The sequence below is a fragment of the Nymphalis io genome, chromosome 13 (assembly GCF_905147045.1).
Source record: "Nymphalis io chromosome 13, ilAglIoxx1.1, whole genome shotgun sequence".
NCBI lineage: Eukaryota > Metazoa > Arthropoda > Insecta > Lepidoptera > Nymphalidae > Nymphalis > Nymphalis io.
The window spans coordinates 9878597-9899896 of NC_065900.1; the positions used below are offsets into that span (position 1 = coordinate 9878597).

Genomic DNA, 21300 nt, shown 5'->3' on the forward strand with positions numbered 1-21300 from the left:
TTGTTTAACGCCGTGCTTAAAGCCAGCTAGCTTAGTGAAATATTACCCTTCACAGATCACAAATATACTATGTATTGCTGTTTAGCGGTCGAATACCTGATAAGTGGGTGGCAACTACCCAGACGGGCTTGCACAAAGCCTTACCACGTAGATATTATGTATACAACAAACAATGCTAATTAATCACAATAGTAATCTATGGTCGGCATTATTTGAAATCAGTATAATTATATCAATTTATTAAGTGATTTGTCATATTGAATAATGTTTTAATAACGTTCTAATAATATATAAGAGCGTACTTGAATATATTTTCCTGTCGTAGGTAAATAAGAATATTAATAATTTCTTTAAAAGGGGCATTGCTATATATTCACTTAAAAAAAAACTAATAAGTTCAGACTAATGAGTAAGTAAGCGATCTCTTCAAGATAACATTCGGATATTGGACTCAACAAGAACCATATTGAATATAGATATTACTAGGTTATAATTACAATCTAAATATATAGATACATGGTAATATATAAATGTGTATACACAAACAATTTATATATATATATATATTCTACTTACTTATATATATATATACGTAAGTAGAAAATTTCATGAAAGAATGTGTTATATTTGAAAACAAAAAAAATACTTTTTATATTACGATTATTGATAAAAACAAACGAAGAAATGACTAGATTAATTAAGGTGTATTATTAAAGCGGTAGAAGGCATTTAATAATAATAGACTCACAATTTGAATGAAATATCCTACATATGTGCAAGTTATTAAAACACGAAATATATGTTTTACCCTATATTTCTTTGGAGTAAAACTATTAATAGTTTATTATTAATAGAGTACATTTATTAAAATATTTCACCGCCTATGAAAATGGGGCTAAAAATGGACCAAAACTTGGTATGTCAGTGAAATTTGATTCATGTTATTGATTAAATCATGAAATATAAATACTTTTTACAAATCATGTATCAAAACTAATTAATGGAGAAACTTCGCTCTTTCAATTCATTAATTGACAGTACAGAAATAAAAATAATAAAAAAATACTCAATCTACACACACACTTAAGTAAATATTAAGTAGATGACATAATGTCATATAGTTTCGCATACAGTTAACATTCTATTATTTAAAAAAAAAATTATTTAACCTCTATTGTAAAGTAACTCTTGTACGATGTTGAAACAAATAAAACAAAAATTATTATTTTATTTCAAGAAATTCTTAGAAACAGCTACGTACGTAGTAATTTCGCATATTACCCATGCCTCAAAAACACGTAAATACGTCGGTCCTTGTGCCTAATCTCCTACCGGTCGTGTCGGATTGCCGTTCTATTGAACTATGAAAGCAGGGTAATGTTTGTGCACCTTTGTTTGCGCATATAAAGTTGTTAAAAAGTTTTATTTTTAGTCACGTTAAATACACACACAGAAATTGTATATAATGCGTGTGTATATTTTTTTATTTAAGCTACGCTAGCTCAAAAAAACCAGTGTGCATAGTGATGTAAAATCAAGGATTTAAATCTGACATTGTCATTGTTGACCTCACGACCTTTTTTTTAGATTTATTTAAAAACTCTATTCTATTAAGTGTATTTTAAATAAATGAAAGAATAAAATGTTAGTAGAGATAAAATGCTCTTGCTACTATGTAATGGTAGCTACTAAAATAATTATACTTTCTAATACCTAAGTTTAAGCTCATAGAGAGCACATAACATTGGTCATTTCAACTCCATGTCGTTCCGTTCGTTCCGGTCTTTTGGAATTCGTCCGGAAAATCCCTGAACAAAAGCTAGAGCCTAACGAATGCCATCATTCTAGGTGTATAAGTGATAAGCGACCAAGGCTCTTTTGGCACGGTGAGGCATGAAACCTAGAAGCATTTGTGTGGATTTATGTGGATAAAATTCACATTGGTACATTGGGAATGACGAATGAACGAATGAGTTGAAATTTAAAGTTGGAAATATAAGACATGCAATCATAAAACTGAATAGATTGTGAAAAGCTATAGCATCTCTAAGACCTATTTCAAAATAATGTTTGTTTTTTATGCTCGGTCTTCAGAAAAGAACAAGGAGCAACGTCATAAGTAAAATTAAGTACTAACTAACAAAACAGTAAAACATTAAAAAAAATAGAGTAGTTGAACAGATGCTTAAAATTAATAACTGGTTAAGTAACTATTTCTATATAACATTTAATTTCATATCACTGCGAAATGATCGCCAATAGAATAAAACAAATCTTAAAAATGAAAAAAAAAAAGATTATGGTGATGTGATGGTTACCGACCTCCTGACCGATTTCAGCCACAGCGGCTAATCTTAAAATAAATTAACTGCGTATGATATATTATAGTACACAAGTGTATATGCAATAACAGATACACTCTCTATTCCCTCTCTCTCATAATCCAAAGTGACATATGGGACGTATGGACGTGAGAAAATAATTAATGTACCGAGTCGTTATACTATTCATACAAGCGTCTACAATTTTGAATAAGATTCAAATGAAATACGAAAAATAATTTACTGATCGTCCGTAACTAATAAAGAAAAAATTATATCAGTTTCTCGAAACATCTTTTGAAGTAGTTTTATATGAAATTTTAAAATGTTTGCAGTGAATCTTAAGACATAACTTCAATAGCGGAAGACATAAAGCGACTCTGAATTGTAAATGCTTCTCTTTGTGTTTAATTATTTGATGTATATTTTAACTGGTTTAGTTTATAGACTCAACGGTAAATAGATAGACAAGTTATGTAAAAGTCGTAGGTTTGATCCTGATTCCATAAGTCATCGTAGTATTCAATCCTAATACAAGCTTGACGCTCAACACGAAGAGAAAAAATAAACAAAATCTTCTTCACTTAAGCGACTCATATAGGCACATTCGTATCGTCATGTTACCGAATTGAATTAAATGTAACGCTACAACCGGTTCGGAATATATATTCTATCAAGAATAACCAGCCAGTAACTCAGTAGATATTTCTTACCACTATTTTAATTAATGAACTTATGTCAATCATATACCATTAAACGAATATAACATAACCAGTCTGAAAGTCAACTACGATAACTCCACGTTTTTTGTCATTAATATAATTTCATATTGATAAATACGCATTAATTATCAATGCTATTTTAATGCGAGATTTAGATTTATTATTGGACCAAAATAACTGAAATCTTATAATAGAAAATATCGTGCCCCAGTAATATGTATTAACTTTGCGAAGTTGTATCAATACTCTGAAAATAGACATTGTTAATTCTCATTCAAAGTTAAAGTATAATTTCTAGTAATTTATTTATTTTCATATTATAATGGAAATAAATGACCTAATTCAGGGCTGGAATTTAAACCTTACATCATAGCAATTAATGTAAAATGATAATAAATAAAACAAGCAACGTCAGACATGTAGCTGACGGGTCGTATAATGAAAACCTCTCCAGCGAGTAAACTAGAAGTAATTATGAATCCTATTTAATTTCAAATGGATTTGTTTTATATTTTTAAAAGATAATCGTATAGATAGTTTTAATTTTATATTGATTTTATTTAAAAATGTTAAATCAAATTTTATTATTATTAAACAGTTTATTGATTATTTCTTGATCTTTTAACTTAAAATAAATTGATAATTCGTTTTTTTATAGTGTTATCATAGTTAATCATAATCATTACAGTTTTCTTAGCATAAAAAGTTAAGTCTTTAGATGGTAAGTAGTTTTTTTCACCCATATAAATTGGCGCTGTTAATGCTAATGTACCACACCTTAAGAAATAAAGTCTAAAAAAAAGTAAAAAAATAGGAAGTTCTATGTATTAGCATTGTGCGTGTACTTTTCATTCATTTGTGTGAAAGTTTTTTCTCAGTTCAATTTTAAGATATTATCTAATACTATTACAGAAAGCTGAAGAGATTGCTTGCTGCAACGTGCTGATGCCAGGACCTGTGTGATTATATTACTCTTTTTGCATTAAATAGCCAATCGATTGAGTAAGACATGGGCTACTCACGTTATATAATATATATATATATAATTTAATAAACTTCAAAGAAAAGCAAAACTCTTGGTGTTTCATATTAATTGCGTCAGTGACACGGTCTCGGTTACCAACACCGAACTCCATCGTGCTTAAAATAGAAAACTTTGCGAGTACTAAGCAAGTCCCGAAATATATTGCTTTCAGAGTTCAGAAAAGTTTTCTGACTTTTAATAGCGTCACGACTTAATTGATGTTGGCACATTTGGAGCAACAAACATGAACTCGTGTGACCAGATTTCATTGAATAGATAAAAACAATTAAGAGCCTTTGAATGTTCAACTGCTTCTCGCCGTTTGAGTAAAAGGCTTGGAAACAAATGTAGCAAAATTTTCGTCGAATTAGTCACATGCCAGATTCCCTCACGATGTTTTTATTTACCGCCGCACGAGATGAATTATAAATACGAATTAAGCACATGAGAATTCAGTGGTGCCTGAATTTGAAACCGCGTAAGTCGGTTAAGATTCACTCGTTCTTAGCACTGGGCCATCTTGGCTCTAGATAAAATAAATTAGTTAAAATGTTTATTTTTATTCATGAATATTTTATTAGCGTGTCGCTATGTCTCGCATATGCATGCATACATTCGGAATATAAATTACCTAAATCAGTCTCCTGCCCTGTTCTTTAAGCTGCTGTTGACTAAAGGAAATCAAATAGAATATTATACAAGAAAGATATTTTTATGTCATTCTTTGTGACACAAAACAAAAATATATATTTACAAAATTCTATGTTTGCTTGAGCAAAAAATAAAAATAAATGACAAGCATGGAAGCATTTTTTTAATATTTTGATTCCAATGTTTTACATCAACAGCATGTAATAAGCACTTAATTGAATAAAAAATATGTAAATATGAAAAAAAAATAGTTTTAGTGATTACTACTTATTTAAAGTTAACGGTTACTTTGTACCAATTTAATAACGATATAACACAACGCACCATAGTTTTACTCATAAAAAACAACAACTCGACTGCTCCGTATAATAATAAAACCACTGCATCACCTTTGACCTACTTTTTAAAGCATTTACGAACATGTGGTACACGTATGAGTTTTTTGTATGAGTGTACTTGTATGATCATGTTTATAATATGAAAATGTTAATAAGAGGAGTATCTATAGCATTACGCTGGCATAAATTTTTTCGGTCAACTTTAATAGGTTGCAGTGCCAACGCGATGCTTCCGTTCCGGGTAAGTTCTTGTTTCTAGTTCATACTGCTTTTAATAAATATTTTCTTAAAGTATAAGGTATAGTAAAGTATATGGTAACACTCGTAGTTTGAAGGGTAAGTTTCTAGTGTAATTTATTAGGCTATACGGCTTCATGCAAGCCCGTCTAGCTATGTACCACCCACTCATCAGATATTCTACCGCTAAACAGCAATAATTAGCACTATTGCTTTCCGGTCACAAGGGTGAGTGAGCAAGTGTAGCTACAGGTACAAGGGACATAACATCTTAGTTTCCAAGGATAGTGGCACTTTGGCGATGTAAGCGATGGTTATTATTTTTAACATCGCCAATGACTATGGGCGGTGGTGCCCACTTACCATTAGGTAACCACATAAATATTGTACTAGAATAGAAATTCTTTGTTACCATGGTTGGTGACGTATTCTATAGCTAGGACTAAATTATGGAGAAGCAGCATAATGCACGTTGCTTTGTACCTACGTCACGTCTCGCAATTTTCCTATCATGGAGGAAAGGTGGGTGGAGTTTTTCAATACCTACCGTATCTTATATGTATTTGTACCCGCGGCATCAAACATCCAAATACAAGCTTATATGTGGTATGAAATTTCTGTGCGAAATTGTCCATGCCTTTTCCTGCTACATTAATATTGCACTGTATGTTGAGCCCTTTGTATCAGCTGACTGAATGATTCGTAGGTCTTTCTGTTTAATAAATATACATATATATATGAAAGAATATGACACAATATATTATGAGTATGATGACGATAAAGATACTAATATTAATTCTTAGTTTACTTCATTTTGGATTACTGGAATTCTTAAACTATAATATAAATCTAGATACTTGAACAGAATTCTTGTTTTCCGAGAACTGAGAAGGGTATTTTTAAATATTTACAAATTTTCTTTTCTTAGAAAAACAATGTATAATGTTGTCTATTATAAGATTATTTATGAGCTTTAATATAGAATTTTCAAAAGCAAAAAATACCAAATGGGATACCCGTGATAACGAACCCGGGGCGGGTATCGAGAGCGATAGAACGTCCCCGACTGGCGGTCATTAAAATGAAATTAGTTTTCATGTTCGGTCCATGGTTATAAAAGGAAAATTTTCGTATAAACTGTATGAAATTAACAATAATTGTCTCAAAAACAGTAACGCGGTTACTGTTTCTTAATGAGGAGATGTTTATCCTTTACGATCGTTCAATTTTATTTTAATATAATTAAAAATTAACATACCAAAAAATAGGACTGTAACAATTTTATTATTAGTGACGTTGTTTATTAATTCTATATTTAAATATGATTGCATTAATAAAGTAAAAGAAACAACGGAATCGCATTAGAAATTCCCATCTCGAAGTTGGGGTTAGTAAGAGTTGTTTATAGGGATTGGTTGCCCCTTTCAAGCGACACATCCCTCACTCCGCGGAGATAGTTTTTTTATATGAGTTTGAAGTTACGTGCAACTGAACATTATTTTGTGATTACACGTGCATTTTGATGAAATTAGTTGTGGTCAAAAGTAACCTAAACCCTCCTCGCTTCGGTTGTCATCGGACCTAAATCAGCCCCTGTTCAGTAGTCTATCTATATATTTATATTTATCATGATGTTTTCTTTCACCACAGACATATAAAAAATCAATAGTGCTTACCCGGACTTGAACCGGCAACCCGTGGTTACAAATCGCATAATTTAGCCACTGAACTGCGCCATCTTGGCTCAGAAAGAAGGAGCGTATAATCAGGTGGAGGAACATACAAGCTGCGAACGGAGCATCATGCCTTTGATTCATTAGTTTAGCCTTCTTATATCAATATCCCAAGTCACTAATGTAAGGTTTATTTTTATTTGGCAACACGCTATCAGCTTAATCCGCATTACAAATAAAGTTTAACAAAGTAAGTATGGTAGGTATGCAGAAGTAGACATTGGTCAAACTTTTTGTATGTACATTAAAAAATACTTTTAGGATCTTTCGCGTTTCTTGGGGATAGGATGAAAAGAGTTCTTCCAATAATATCATTTTAGAATTTAGGATTTTGTATTATTTCCTGTATAATACAAATTTCAAGCGGCTTTATAAAATACCAAATTATAATAAAATTGCACTCACCGAATTTCGGCCACGTCAGACAATCTTAAGGACTAGCGACTGCACAGGATGTATGTGATGTAGTGCACAAATACAGGTACACACTATGAATTCGATAAATCGACAACAGGATACACTAAACCGATTAACGGTTTTACGCGCTTTACGAGACATGGTAGTATTAATTACTGTCAACTTCATAACTCCAGGCTCGAAAACTGATTTTTATTGATCTGACTTACATAAAAGTATAAATTAGTTGTCATTTTATAATCATAAATGATTTGATTTTAATTTAAAAATCGTTCTTTTATATCGTTTTATATATTAAAAAATATAGTGGAGTGGAATTATTCAAAACAGTTAGCCTTTTAAGAAGCGTTAGAATTCATAACGTGCACTTTCTTTCCTTATCTTGATTATTTCTTTGGACGGTTTCCAAGCGGGGTTGGCAAAGCGAATTTGATAGTCAAATTTAATGTCTTTATTCATACCCAACATATTTTGCACCATTTCTGGATTTAGATACAAAAAATACGATATCGAAGAAGCATTACAGTAACAGCCTATGAATGTCCCACTGCTGGGCTAAGGCCTCCTATCCCTTTTTTTTAAGAGAACGTTCTCCTTAAAAAAAATAGAGTAAATGTACTAAATAAAAAATAAATAAAAACAGTTTACAATTCTTTTTATCACGAAATGCCTGAAAGGTTTTTTTGTAAGATCTGTCAGCGTGCTTAGTGCAGGTTTGTGTGCAAAATGCGATTTGTATGGAATTAAAACAGTGCCGTCTAGTGACAATAATCGGAATTCTATACAAATCGCAGTTAATTCAAATATAAAATAAAAATAAAAAAAACTCTTACTGGGCACACAAAAGTAAGTAATCAATACAAAAATTATAAAGTGTAACGTGAAAATAAAAATTGTATTTCAAAAATATAATGAAAATTTACAAAATATTTGGATGATTAAGTAGTTTAGTAGGGGTCAGGAAGTTTTTTTTATAATTTTGACCATCTTACATCCTAAAAAAACAATTTGTCTAAAAGCAACATCTAATATTCCGTTGAATCTTGTTTACATACAAGTTCAATATCCGCAGAGAACCTTCTTGATAGTGTTCTGCAGCGTCTCCAAGTGGCGATGCAATTACCGCCCGAGGCGTTTATTTAGGGAGCTCTGTATGTCTTGGTATAACAGAACGAACTGCCTTGTTTGCACTTTCGAATATGTATAAAGACAATGAATTACAGTATTGCTATGTACTCACTTTTATTAATAACTTTTCTACTGATATTTGTTTGTTAAAGATGCAGCGAAATATGTTGTATGTAGGTAAAATAGTCTTTGGATTTCAAAATTGTAAGCTTGTTGAATATTAATGTTTCTACTTCGTTAATAGTTTTATAACTATATTAAATACTAAAGTTAAATAGTTGTTTTAAAGTCGTTAAATGTTGGTAAAATTAATGAGATTACCGCAGTCTGTTGATGAGTTGCAGTTTGAAATGTTCATAAATGAATGTTGCAACCTTGCAAGAACAATATAGCAAATAAAATGTTATAACTTATTTCTGATTTTAATTAATAACGTATTATTATTAAACTTTTTTATGCATATACATATATAAAATGCATGTGCTCGATGTGTCCTCCAAGTATCTTTCTGCGGGGTAGTCTGGAAGAGATCAAAATTTCAATGATAAATCCGCTCTTTGCGTGTTTTTATTTTACGAGTATATTTAAAGTCTTACATTTTTCTGATTTTTTTTCCTTAGTTTGTGTATGCGATAAATATATTTATTATTATTATAAATAATATTTTATATATAATAAGTAACTTCTAGATGAATCCGCCTTTCGGACCGGGCGTAACTTAACAAAATGAACCGAGCCATAATTGCGCTTCATGGCTATCACAGTTAATACTATCTTAACAGGAGAGAACTTAGTCCAGAAATATTTATAGGCTCTTGCAATGTATATTTATTAAACTAGCTAATCGTCCTGGCTTTGCATGGGTAGATAAAAGAAAAATGTATTTTGGATAGAATTTGCGTAAAATTCTTTCTAAGTGAGAGTCTACGTCGGGTAAGGAGTAACTGTGACGAATTTCAAGTCAACCGGGTGGATAGCTTAGGAGATCTCGTGATGAATAGTATTTCTATACAAATATATATCTATAATTCTTGTTTGCTTTCTTCAGTAGAATCGTCATTTCAGTTTCGCAATATTCCAATTGGCTTAAGTAAATGTTGCATTTCAATTTGACCTTGAAATGTACGTGTACCTGATTCGCCATAAGAATCCTCTTGTGGCGTATACTGCCACGGAAGAATGAGGCAATTTATTAAAAGTATACTTATCTAACTTGTTACATAACATTATTTTACATTTCTGTTCAAACTTCTTTAATTTCCGCATGTAAATGAAATGGATAGGTTTATCCTTATTTGAAATAAGAAAACTTTTCTGATAATAACCATGGTGATGAAGCACATTTTCTATAAGAAGATTTATATGTTTTCGTATTAAAAAGCTACCTAAGTAAAACGTTTTAAAAATATATATGTTATCTTTTTTTTAATAATTAAAAGAAATTGGTTTTTAATCTGTTAAGCTTAACACAAGTAGGTAGGTTGCTTGCTAATTAAACGCGTATATTAGCGAGCTTTATACGTGCAAGTGCTTGATACGTTAGCAAACATTTGCAGATGTATTATATTGATGCAGTTCTTCGGACAAGTGACTGTTTCGTACTACATTGCTACTCACTACAGCAATTTTCAAAGTTGTAACATTACCAGTGTGCTACGAAATGTTCGTCTTGACTTATACGCCGGAAAATGCTCGCTTATGAACTTTAGATGCTCTCAGTGAGGATCCTCTTTTAAATCACTTATATCAAGTAATTATCTTATTTTTTATGCAGTATTCCTTTTACAAATTGTATTAGTTTATCTCTCTCGTATGGTAACAGGTATATTTAAAATATGTATAGGGATAATGAAATACGTACACGCACACGCGTACACACACAGGCACAAATACTTACATATATTATGTTATTGATAAACTAAATAACACGAGATCTTTTGAACTCATGGTGTGGGTGTTAATAATAAACGACTTTGTTTTAACTTATTTAATTATCAATGTGTGCACAATTAACAAGTAGCTTTAAATATGCTATTTATACAGTTAATATTAAGAATTTATGCATTAAATACATTTACAAAGTAAAACGTAAAATTACAGTTGACATATTTTTGTATCAAACTTTTAATATAAATAAACCACATCTATATTTATTTACTTCATACACTTGATATCCCTGTTATGAAATGAAATGAGTAATTTCTATGAAATAAACATAATCGGTTTGTTTATTTATTTCAGAACGAGTAACTAAGAAATTCTTATAATTTACTCTAGAACATTTAATTGTAATGTAAATATTTACTGTACGGTACTTACTTTTAAATAATGTAATTAAATTCCATTAATTAATGTAATTAAACAGAAAACATGTTTTCATAATATTATATACATAACTAGCAATTAAGAAATAATGTGTAAAAAAATATACATGTTAGTTAAAAAAGCTTTAAAAACATTAAAATTATATTTATTATAAGCAAACTTAATCTACTTTTAAATACCAAAATGTTTGACTTTAAAATCATAGGAATGATGTTTTTTATATGAACTAAAGGTTTAATAAAATTAAAAACGTTCAGAATTATTAATAATCGTTAATTAAAAACGTCTAAAAATTTTATTTAAATTTCGAACGAATTTTTGAGTCTTAATCCTTAATACAAGATAAAAATGCTATTTTTCAGACAATATTTACAGATCTAATGGTATTTTTGTTTACAATTGAGATAATATTGAACGATACATGTATTTTTTAATTCTACTCGTAACCTGGAAGCACACAGAAATAAGTACAGATATATAATTATAATTACGTTATATATAATACACATCATTGAAGACTATAATTAGGTAACTACAAAAAATATATGCTGAGCCTTAACATACTCAAGCGGGTTTTACGCGTGTCTCACGTGAACGGCGATTATTTTCAGTACTGTATTTTTTTTATAGAATAGGAAGGCGAACGAGCATATGGGCCACCTAATGGTAAGTGGTCACCAACACCCATAGACATAAGAAATGTTAACCATCGCTTACATCACCAATGGGCCACCAACCTTGGGAACTAGACGTTATTTGACATAACTTGTGTCTGTAATTTGTACTATGTACTTTAAATTATAAAGTTTTATTATGACCTTCTTTGTTTGATTTACCATTTTTTTTAATTATATTCGGCGAATTAATTTCATGGTAGGGCATTGTGCAAGCTCATCTGGGTAGGTACCTCTTTAAATATTCTACAGCAAAACTGCAGTTCTTAATATTGTTCCGATTTGAGGGTTCGTGAGTCAGTGTAACTACATGCACGAAAAACGGAACTTAAAATTTAATTATATTCTTCGGTTGGTGGCCTATAGGCGGTGTAAGGGATGGTTAATATTTTTACAAAGGCAACGAAACCAGGCAGTGGTGACCACTTATCATCAGATGGCCCGTGGTCCGACCGTCATAAGAACCGTAGGTAGGTTTTTATATAAAAAATACATTCTAGTTTATCATGTATCCTTAGTAATAGTACTGTTTATGTCCTGTTAGTTACATGACAATGTAATTTGCAGAAATATATTAAAAAATAATAATTGTACTTTTCAAAAAAATTAATTCATGATTATAATTTAATCTATTTTTATTATTAATATCATGTTCAAATGTTAAAGGTTATTATTACAATATCTTATTTATGAGTCTAGCTAAATAAGATGCATTTTTTTTAATTTCAATTAAAGTATATAAATATGGTCGAGTTTAATTGTATTTGGGTCGTTAACGCGAGACACACGCCTTATCGACAAACTTTACAATTTAAGTTAAATATTAATAACATAACGATTCGTTCAAATAGAATCACAGACTAATTAATACAGTACCATTAATTTAAATATGGTTGAAATTATGTTAAATATCGTAATACAAACAAGATCTTTGAAATTAATTTAACTTTTGGTTATATACAAAGTGAATTTTAACATAAAATCGGCTTTTATTTACTTTCAAGATCAACTTGATCTGTAAGCAAATAATGGAACCAAATTATCTCAAGAAATGGCAAATGTTTTTCAAATTCATCTCCTACTGAAGCTATGTTTAAATATATTTGATTTTATCATTTACAATTCTCTTTACACTTATACCGAATAAATGTCATTTATTCTGAAAAGACTTACCGTTAACAGAAATGTTTTAATGCAAGGATATTATATAAAGGCAATCTTATGTACGTATGTAGTAAAATATTTGTTTTTATCTTACAAATGTATATACATAGAAACTTGAAACTTGATCATCTAATGACACAAATACAAAACAAGTCACTGTTATTGTAAAGTTTTCACCTTCGGTTTTTTAAATCAGGTCATGATGCGAGAGCATAAAAATAAGGTTATCCGGCATCAATATTTCCTTTTATATTATGTGTGTTCCAATTTTTTCCCTCATCGTGTTTTACCTTAAAACGGACTTGGAATAAATAATTTATTGTCAACTCTAGACCTTTTTTATCTCTCTGACTCCATACCTTTGTTTATTCTGGTCTGTTCGTTGGCTACATTGTTGAAGATATGTCTCATGTTCTAATATAGCTATGCACATATGTTACAGGTCACAAATGTCAATTCTTTAGTGTGTTCACGTTATTGGCGTACACGAACCTTCATAGCACTTTAAGCCTGGCTCGCAGGTTCCGCTGAATCCGCCACAGTCCTCACCAAGTGTTCTTGCACACACTTTACAGCATCTATATTGAAGATAAAAGGTATAATTAATTTGTATTAAAACGTTCAGTAAACTTAGTGCAAGTTTTTTATTTATTCATAGAGTTGACCTTAACCACGATTTGTATGGAATGATAACAGCGCCGTCTAGTGACAATTATTAGACTTCCATACAAATCTCAAGGCTATCGAATAAATAAAAAACTCCCATTAGGCACATATACCAATTTTCGTTATACAAGTAACATTAAAACGTTACAAATTACATTCATAACGTGACTTTAAAATTTCTTTGACTCTCAGAAAAATATATTTGTGCCGTCTTAACTACACGTTACTCCCCCTACCCCTTTACACGCGGTCGGAATCTAGTAAGTTTATAAGTGAAGTATATTACCTTATATCCGAATACAAAAACTCTGAGAAAAATACATGGATTTAAGAAATAAGCTGGCGTAAAAATTAATTAGCTGTACATAATATACATAAATTCTGTGCTTTTGTTTCTATAAAAGAGCGAACACTGATTTTTTTGCCAATGCTTCGCAGTAGAATCTACCGACCTTACTTATTAAATTTGCTTAGCAGCTGTTTAGTCAAACATTGATTTTGCTCTTTCTGATATTATTGATTCGAAAACTGAAAAAAGAAGACACTAATACTGTCACTCGCTAATGTTTATAAGTAATTTACCGACGGCTCATAACGACGATTCAAAACTACTTGAAGTTTATTTAAATAAAATATTTTATTTTGATTTAATAACACATTTTTCATCAAAGAGATTATTCATCTTTTGTCCCTTGAACAGTGGAAAAAAATAATATTTAAAAAAATGTAGATAACACATAAAGTATTTGTTTATAAAATATATTGAATGCTTAAAACCAAATTGCAGCTGTTTTAATATTTGATTATATTATGGTTAATATTAAAGCTAGATTTAATTTAAAATTAATTTTATTCGATCGAACAAATTATTTTAACGGATTAGTATAATAAAATTTAAAATAGATATAACGGATGTTATAAGTAAATATGCACAATAATATGAAAATACAAGTTCTAACGAAAGATATTTAACATGATAATAATGAAATAAAAATACATTTTGGGCTAATTTTGGTAACAATTTCACGCAAATATTAGCTTCGTCATCCTTATTAAATGTTATTATTAAAGTTAAAAATTTATTTTAGATTCACTTACAAAATCATTTATGAAAATATCAAAGCCTGCATTGCTATAAGAACTCACTTCGTATCTCACTAGTGACAACCAAGTGAGTAACAGGATGCTTTTTTTTATAAGTGTTGGAATACAATATTTTTAACATTTATCACCTAATAAAAATTGTTACCTGGTTGTTACATATTAGTGTTCTAAAAACAGTTTATACAACAAATAGTTTTAAGACAGCTTATGGTCTATACATATATATATATATATATATATATATATATATATATATATATTATCATATATTTAGGATATGGTGTGTTTTTGTAAGTACAAAGTAAAACAAATTAAACATTCAACTACTCAATAAATAAATAAAATCACCGAAATATTTAAAGCCATGATATAACATTTCCAGGCTTAAGTTAAACGCAAATATTGAATATTATTTTTAAAAACCTTTAACAAGTTCCATCTGACTTCGTAATTTCATTAGTCAAGTTTTTTGTTATGAAGTTCCTGAAGAACTTTAATTAAATAGCTCGTTCTATACAGTGAAACTAATAACGCGAAGTTTTGAAAATATCGGTATAATATTAGGAGTAGTCACTGTTTATAACAATTCTTTTAATAAATATATCTATTATATACATAAATTTATATAATTAAGAGAAGAAAAGTTAATGTAAATTTCCATCAATCTTAAACAATAAAAAATGAAATGAGATTTTGAAATAATAACTGTGACACAAGATTTATAAAGAAAACAATTTTAATAATGGGTCAAGAAACAAATTACTGTTTTGTAAAGACGTTTGTCAATTTATTCCCTCGACCCTTCTTAAAGACGATCGTAGATATATTAAAATAAAAAATACTTTAGCCTGTTTTTATTGAAAGTGATTAAATATGTCATTATTACTATCCTGAGTATTAATCACATATTTATCTATTAAAAGATAATTTTAACATAGCATTTAAATTAATTACCACATTTCCTAGCTCAGATTCTTTTAAACTTCAAAGAATAAGCAATAAAAAAGAGAGATTGCAGACTACATAAAAAAGTACAGTATAGAGTATGATATCAAGAGTTTGGATATAAAAAATAATAATTAGATGAAATAACTTTGGCAGCAACACCCGAGAAAATTTAAATCTTTTTTATGTTACAAATTTTAATGGGATATTAAAGTTTTAATTACCTGCACGGATCCCATACAACTATGCCTAAACCTGGACACCCACTCGGCTCTAAGGCCTCACACTCCCTTGGATTGCACACACAGTCCCATCCCCGCACTGCCCCCGCCACCACTACCAATGTCACCATCGCCAACCACCTGGTCATACTGTTCACATCACATTACGCGGTAGCACTTTATATTGTCCTCGTTGAAGCATCATTACGCATTGCCCTGACTTGTCACTAGCTGGGTCATTCTGTAACAAATGAAATAAATTATATTAGTATTCATAAATATATAATGCCATTATTATGTTACGAGCGTACTATAAATCAGCCACAAGATTGCCATCTACATCTGTATTTATTCAAATCTCGTCGCGGACAACAGTCACTTCAGGAGTCCAAGTTCCACATCAACATTCTATTCTACCACGAGCTGCAAATCCAATGGAGTCCTGGTACCAGTTACCCTTATCTGAAAGTGGAATATGTACACTCCCTTTGATTTGATTCACTATACCTACGGCAAATAGATTGACAGAAAGAGATGGTAAGAAACATAAAATGATGCAACCATTTCCAGAGATGGATTTTCGCTTAAGCTCGAGATACCCGAGTCTGAAACGGCTAAACTTCGAGAGACGTTTTATAGCGGACAAAAGTTTGACATCTGTTTGGAATATTCTGCTGGTATATAAAGAAATAGTTTTTTTAAACAAATATAAACTTGTGTCGGAATGATTAATTTCGTATTCGCTCGGGTCGAATAAGGGTCTAAAATAAGGTTTATATCATAATACATAATGTAAATACGTTGGTTTAGGCGGCGCACGCCAGTAAAGCTGCCAGCCATGATGATTTTTTTCGACATCTATTTTTACAATATGTAGTGATATTTCCATGTTTTATAATGCGCAGTACTAACCGAAATGTATGATATTTTAAATTCAAAAATTGTAGTACGCTTGTCTTAGATATCAGTCTTAATTTTGCATGCCTTGTGTCACAAACAAGCTTTTCTTCTAATTTCATATATACCTAACTGCGCTAATAAAGGTGAAAAGGGTTTTTTTTATAGAATAGGAAGGCGGACGAGCATATGGGCCACCTGATGGTAAGCGGGCACCAATGCCCATAGACATTGGCATTGTAAGAAATGTTAACCATCGCTTACATCATCAATGCGCTACCAACCTTGGGAACTAAGATGTTATGTCCCTTGTGCCTGTAATTACACTGGCTTACTCACTGCTGCTACGGCTGCTGTTTTGCGGTAGAATATCTGTTGAGTGGGTGGTATCTACCCAGACGAGCTTGCGCAAAGCTCTACCACCAGTAAACGTAATAAAACGGGGTATACGTAACGTTACATTAAATTTTCTCAGAAACAATCGTAGGGATATATTAAACTGGTATTTTATTTCAACAATGAATACGTATACATATATTTCTTTTCGAAAAAAAAAAATTGTTAGGTAATTAAACACTTCCACCTATAGCCCTGTAAGAAATATAAAACATTATTTTTTTTGTTACAATCTAAACTTGCACTATTATCAAAGGTTGTATGTTAGAGATCGCTGGGGGCAATAAGACCGCCTATGAACATTTTTAATCAGCTGTATATCTTGTGCTATGATTATGTATTGTCTTTGGGTTTCTATGCTTCTTCTACTATAATAATAAAACTTAGGCATAATATTGTATAAATAAACCATTGTTTGTGTATATGACCATCGTCAAATCGATGCAAATTATTTAAAATATAAGTATAATATATATATATATATATATATATATATATATATATATATGTCCTTCTACTGATACAATTATTCTTTTATCATTCAAGCCAGATAACGTAACAAGCTGAAAGATTTATGTTTTTAATATCGTTTGTAAAAATAATCAATATCAACTTAGCACTTGCTACCTAAATTTACGTCTCTTTCATTTATTAAAATCATCATTATGAAGAAAAATCTAAAACGTTTCCAGGTGTTGAAAATAACTTTATTCGCTACACTTGACACAGACCAATTTCAAATTTAATTTAGATGCGTCATGAGCTTCTTAATGACAGCTTAATTCTTGTCATTTTCAGCCAATTTAAAAATAGAAGTTTCTAAATTAGTTTTTTTTTTTATGTTTATAAAGATATATCGCTTGGCAAAGGTCGATTGTTTATTGATTCTGATGATTTATATTTAATAAACTTACTTAAGTCAGCATTGAGTAGCGGGCTTTAATATTACGTATTATTCATTACGTTCTTAATACACCGCATGTAAAAATTTTTCACCGCTAAAATTATTTATTCTTTAACGTTTGAAGCGGAATGTCAATCATGTATTAACACTTAAAACATCTTTGGTGTATCAATTTATTCAATAATGACGCCTTAATTATTTATTAAAGAAAATATCAACGATAGAAATGATTAAGAGGAAGGAAAAGAAAATATATAATCGTATATTTGTGGTAGAAAAGGTATAAAGAAGTTATCTTGATGTCATCATCATCATCAACAGCCAATCGTTGTCCACTGCTGAACATAGGCCTCTCCCAAGGTGCGCCAAAGCTCCCTGTCCTCCGCCTTCCGCATCCAGTTGGTGCCCGCCACTTTCTTAAGGTCGTCGGTCCACCTGGCTGGAGGGCGCCCTACGCTGCGCTTGCCGATTCGCGGTCTCCACTCTAGGACTCGTCTGCTCCAACGGCCATCGGTCCTACGACATACGTGACCAGCCCACTGCCACTTCAGCCTGCTAATTTTGCAAGCTATGTCGGTGACTCCGGTTCTTTTCCGGATAATCTCATTTCTGATCTTATCCTTCAAAGATACTCCGAGCATAGCTCGCTCCATAGCACGCTGAGCGACTTTGAATTTGTGGACTAGTCCCGCAGTTAGTGTCCACGTTACGGCACCGTATGTCATGGCAGGTAAGACGCATTGGTTGAAGACTTTCGTCTTCAAACATTGCGGTATAGACGACTTGAGGACTTGACGAAGGTTGCCAAATGCTGCCCATCCTAAGCGAATTCTTCGATCGACTTCCTTCTCGAAGTTGTTCCTACCGACTTGTATTATCTGTCCTAGGTAGGTATATTCACTAACAACTTCGAGAGGTTTCCCCTCGACGTATATCGGTCCCGGCACGACATGCCTATTGAACATGACCTTGGTCTTGTCCAAGTTCATACCGAGACCGACACACCGGGAAGACTCGCCTAGGCTACGCAGCATTTCGGTAAGTTGTTCCAGCGACACTGCTATGATGACGATATCGTCGGCAAATCGAAGGTGTGAGATGTACTCGCCGTTTACATTGACTCCATACCTAGTCCAATCCAGCGTCTTGAAAACGTCTTCCAACGCGTTGGTGAACAGTTTCGGGGATATTACACCCCCCTGTCTCTGCGCAGTTGGATCGCCTTCGTCTTACAATCCTGGATGTGGACAGTCATTGTAGCGGCGTTGTACAGACATCTCAGTACCTCGATATATCTCCAATCGATATGACATCTCTGCAATGAGTCGAGCACTGCCCAGGTTTCGATGGAGTCGAAGGCTTTCTCGTAGTCCACAAATGCCATACACAGCGGCTGATTGTACTCTTCGGTCTTCTGCACAATCAGCCGAACAGTATGGATGTGGTCCACGGTGCTGTAGCCTGATCGAAAGCCGGCTTGCTCTGGGGGCTGGAACTCGTCAAGTCGTCTGGCGAGACGGTTCGTGACGACTCTTGAGAACAGCTTATACACGTGACTCAGGAGGGAGATTGGTCTGTAGTTTTTCAAGAGGGTTTTATCACCTTTCTTGAAAAACAGTACCACCTCACTCCCGCTCCACGTTTCCGGGGTCTTGCCATGTTGGATGACGGAATTAAAGAGGCTTGCTAGCTCTTTCAGGACCGGAGTCCCGCCTGCCTTAAGCAACTCTGTTGTGATTCCGTCATCCCCCGGAGCTTTGTTGTTTTTAAGCTGTTCTAGAGCCGCCCTAATCTATCCTTGGTCAACGACCGGGAGCTCCTCGGAGTAATGGCACATAAGAGGGGCGCGCTGGTCATCAATACTGATTCCCACGGGTTTATCCGATCTTGAAGAGAACAACTGCCCATAAAACCTCTCTACTTCTCCGACAATCTCAGGCCTAGAGGTAACGACCCCACCATTTTCAGTTTTAAGTTTTGTCAGACGCGGCCTCCCAAACTTGCGAGCGAACACTTTCGATCCCCAATTTTGCTCAATCGCAGCCTTGATGGCATGGGTATTGGAGCGTCGGAGATCGCGTCGCGTCAGCGTTTTTATTGTTCGGTTTAAGGCCTTATCTGACAAAAACGATGGTAGTTCTCGTCGTTTTCTCATGAGCTCGAGTGTCTCAGCAGAGAGTTTTGGTGCGTTGTCTCTTCTCTGTGGCGGAAAACACTTGCGGGATGTGTTTTGCAGTATTTTGATCAGCGTGTCGGTTCTCTCATCAATGCTGCTTATGGTTTCCAACGCGGTGAATTGATTTTGAAGTTCCATTTGGATCTTTTCGGAGCCTTGAGCAGCTTGGAGCATGGTAGGTCGGAGAGTAGACCTCATCATTCTCGATCTTTCGGCTTTTAAGTTGATATTTAGAGTGCCTCGAACCAAGCGGTGATCACTTCCGGTATTAAACCTGTTGATCACTGAAACATCTCTAAATATGTGCCTTTTATTCGAAATGATAAAGTCTATCTCGTTCCTTGTCACGTTATCGGGGCTTCGCCAGGTCCACCTCCTCTGAGGCTTCTTTTGAAAGAAAGAATTCATCAAAAAAAGCCCCTGCGCTTCGAGAAAGTTTACCAGCATTTGCCCCCTGTGATTTCTGCAGCCCAAGCCGTAAGGTCCGACTTTCGATTCACCGCTATCTTGTACTCCCACTTTAGCATTAAAGTCTCCCATAACAACATTGTAGTGGGCCTTCGAGGTGTCGTTGAGGGCCTTTGCGATGTCCTCGTACATCGCTTCGACCACATCATCAGAGTATGTCGAAGTTGGCGCATATACCTGTACGACCTTCAGGGAGTACCTGTCGGAAAGTTTTAAGACAAGGTACGCTACCCGGTTCGACACACTACTGATTTCCACAATGCTGCTAATGAGATCCTTTTTGACTAGAAAACCGACACCACCCTGGGAGAGGTTATTACCTTCGCGGAAGTAGAGTAAGTTACCGGACTCTAGAGTGATCGTGTCCTCCCCCTGTCTTCGGACTTCAGATAACCCCAGTATATGCCAGTTTATATGACTTAACTCTACTTCTAATTCGGCGAGGTGATGGTCCAGCCTTATCGAGCGTCCATTATACGTTGCCATGTGCAGTCGTTTTATACGGTAGCCTGCCGTGAACCGGTGATTCTTAGCACCCCCTGCCCTGCCGATACCGCGACCGCTAACTTGGTCGGGCCTAGCGGGCTTGCCGGTAACTGGGGGCCTTTTTTGGGCGCATCTGCCATTATGGGAGGGGTTTGCCCATACTCGCCGCGCTGGGCAGGCGTGTTGGCGAGCGCAGTAGGGGGGTAAGATGTTTATGGGGGGGGGGACGCTGCTGCCCTTCCCTTCTTTTCCCCGTCCCTCAGTCGCCTCTTACGACACCCACGGGATGAGGTTGGGGGAGTA

At 33.2% G+C, this 21300-nt stretch overlaps 1 pseudogene; it reads right to left on the minus strand.

Annotated features, from left to right (window-relative positions):
- Positions 1 to 16476: 16476 nt before the first annotated feature.
- On the minus strand, positions 16477 to 19677 carry LOC126772974 (uncharacterized; annotated as a pseudogene).
- Between the last annotated feature and the right edge of the window lie 1623 nt (positions 19678 to 21300).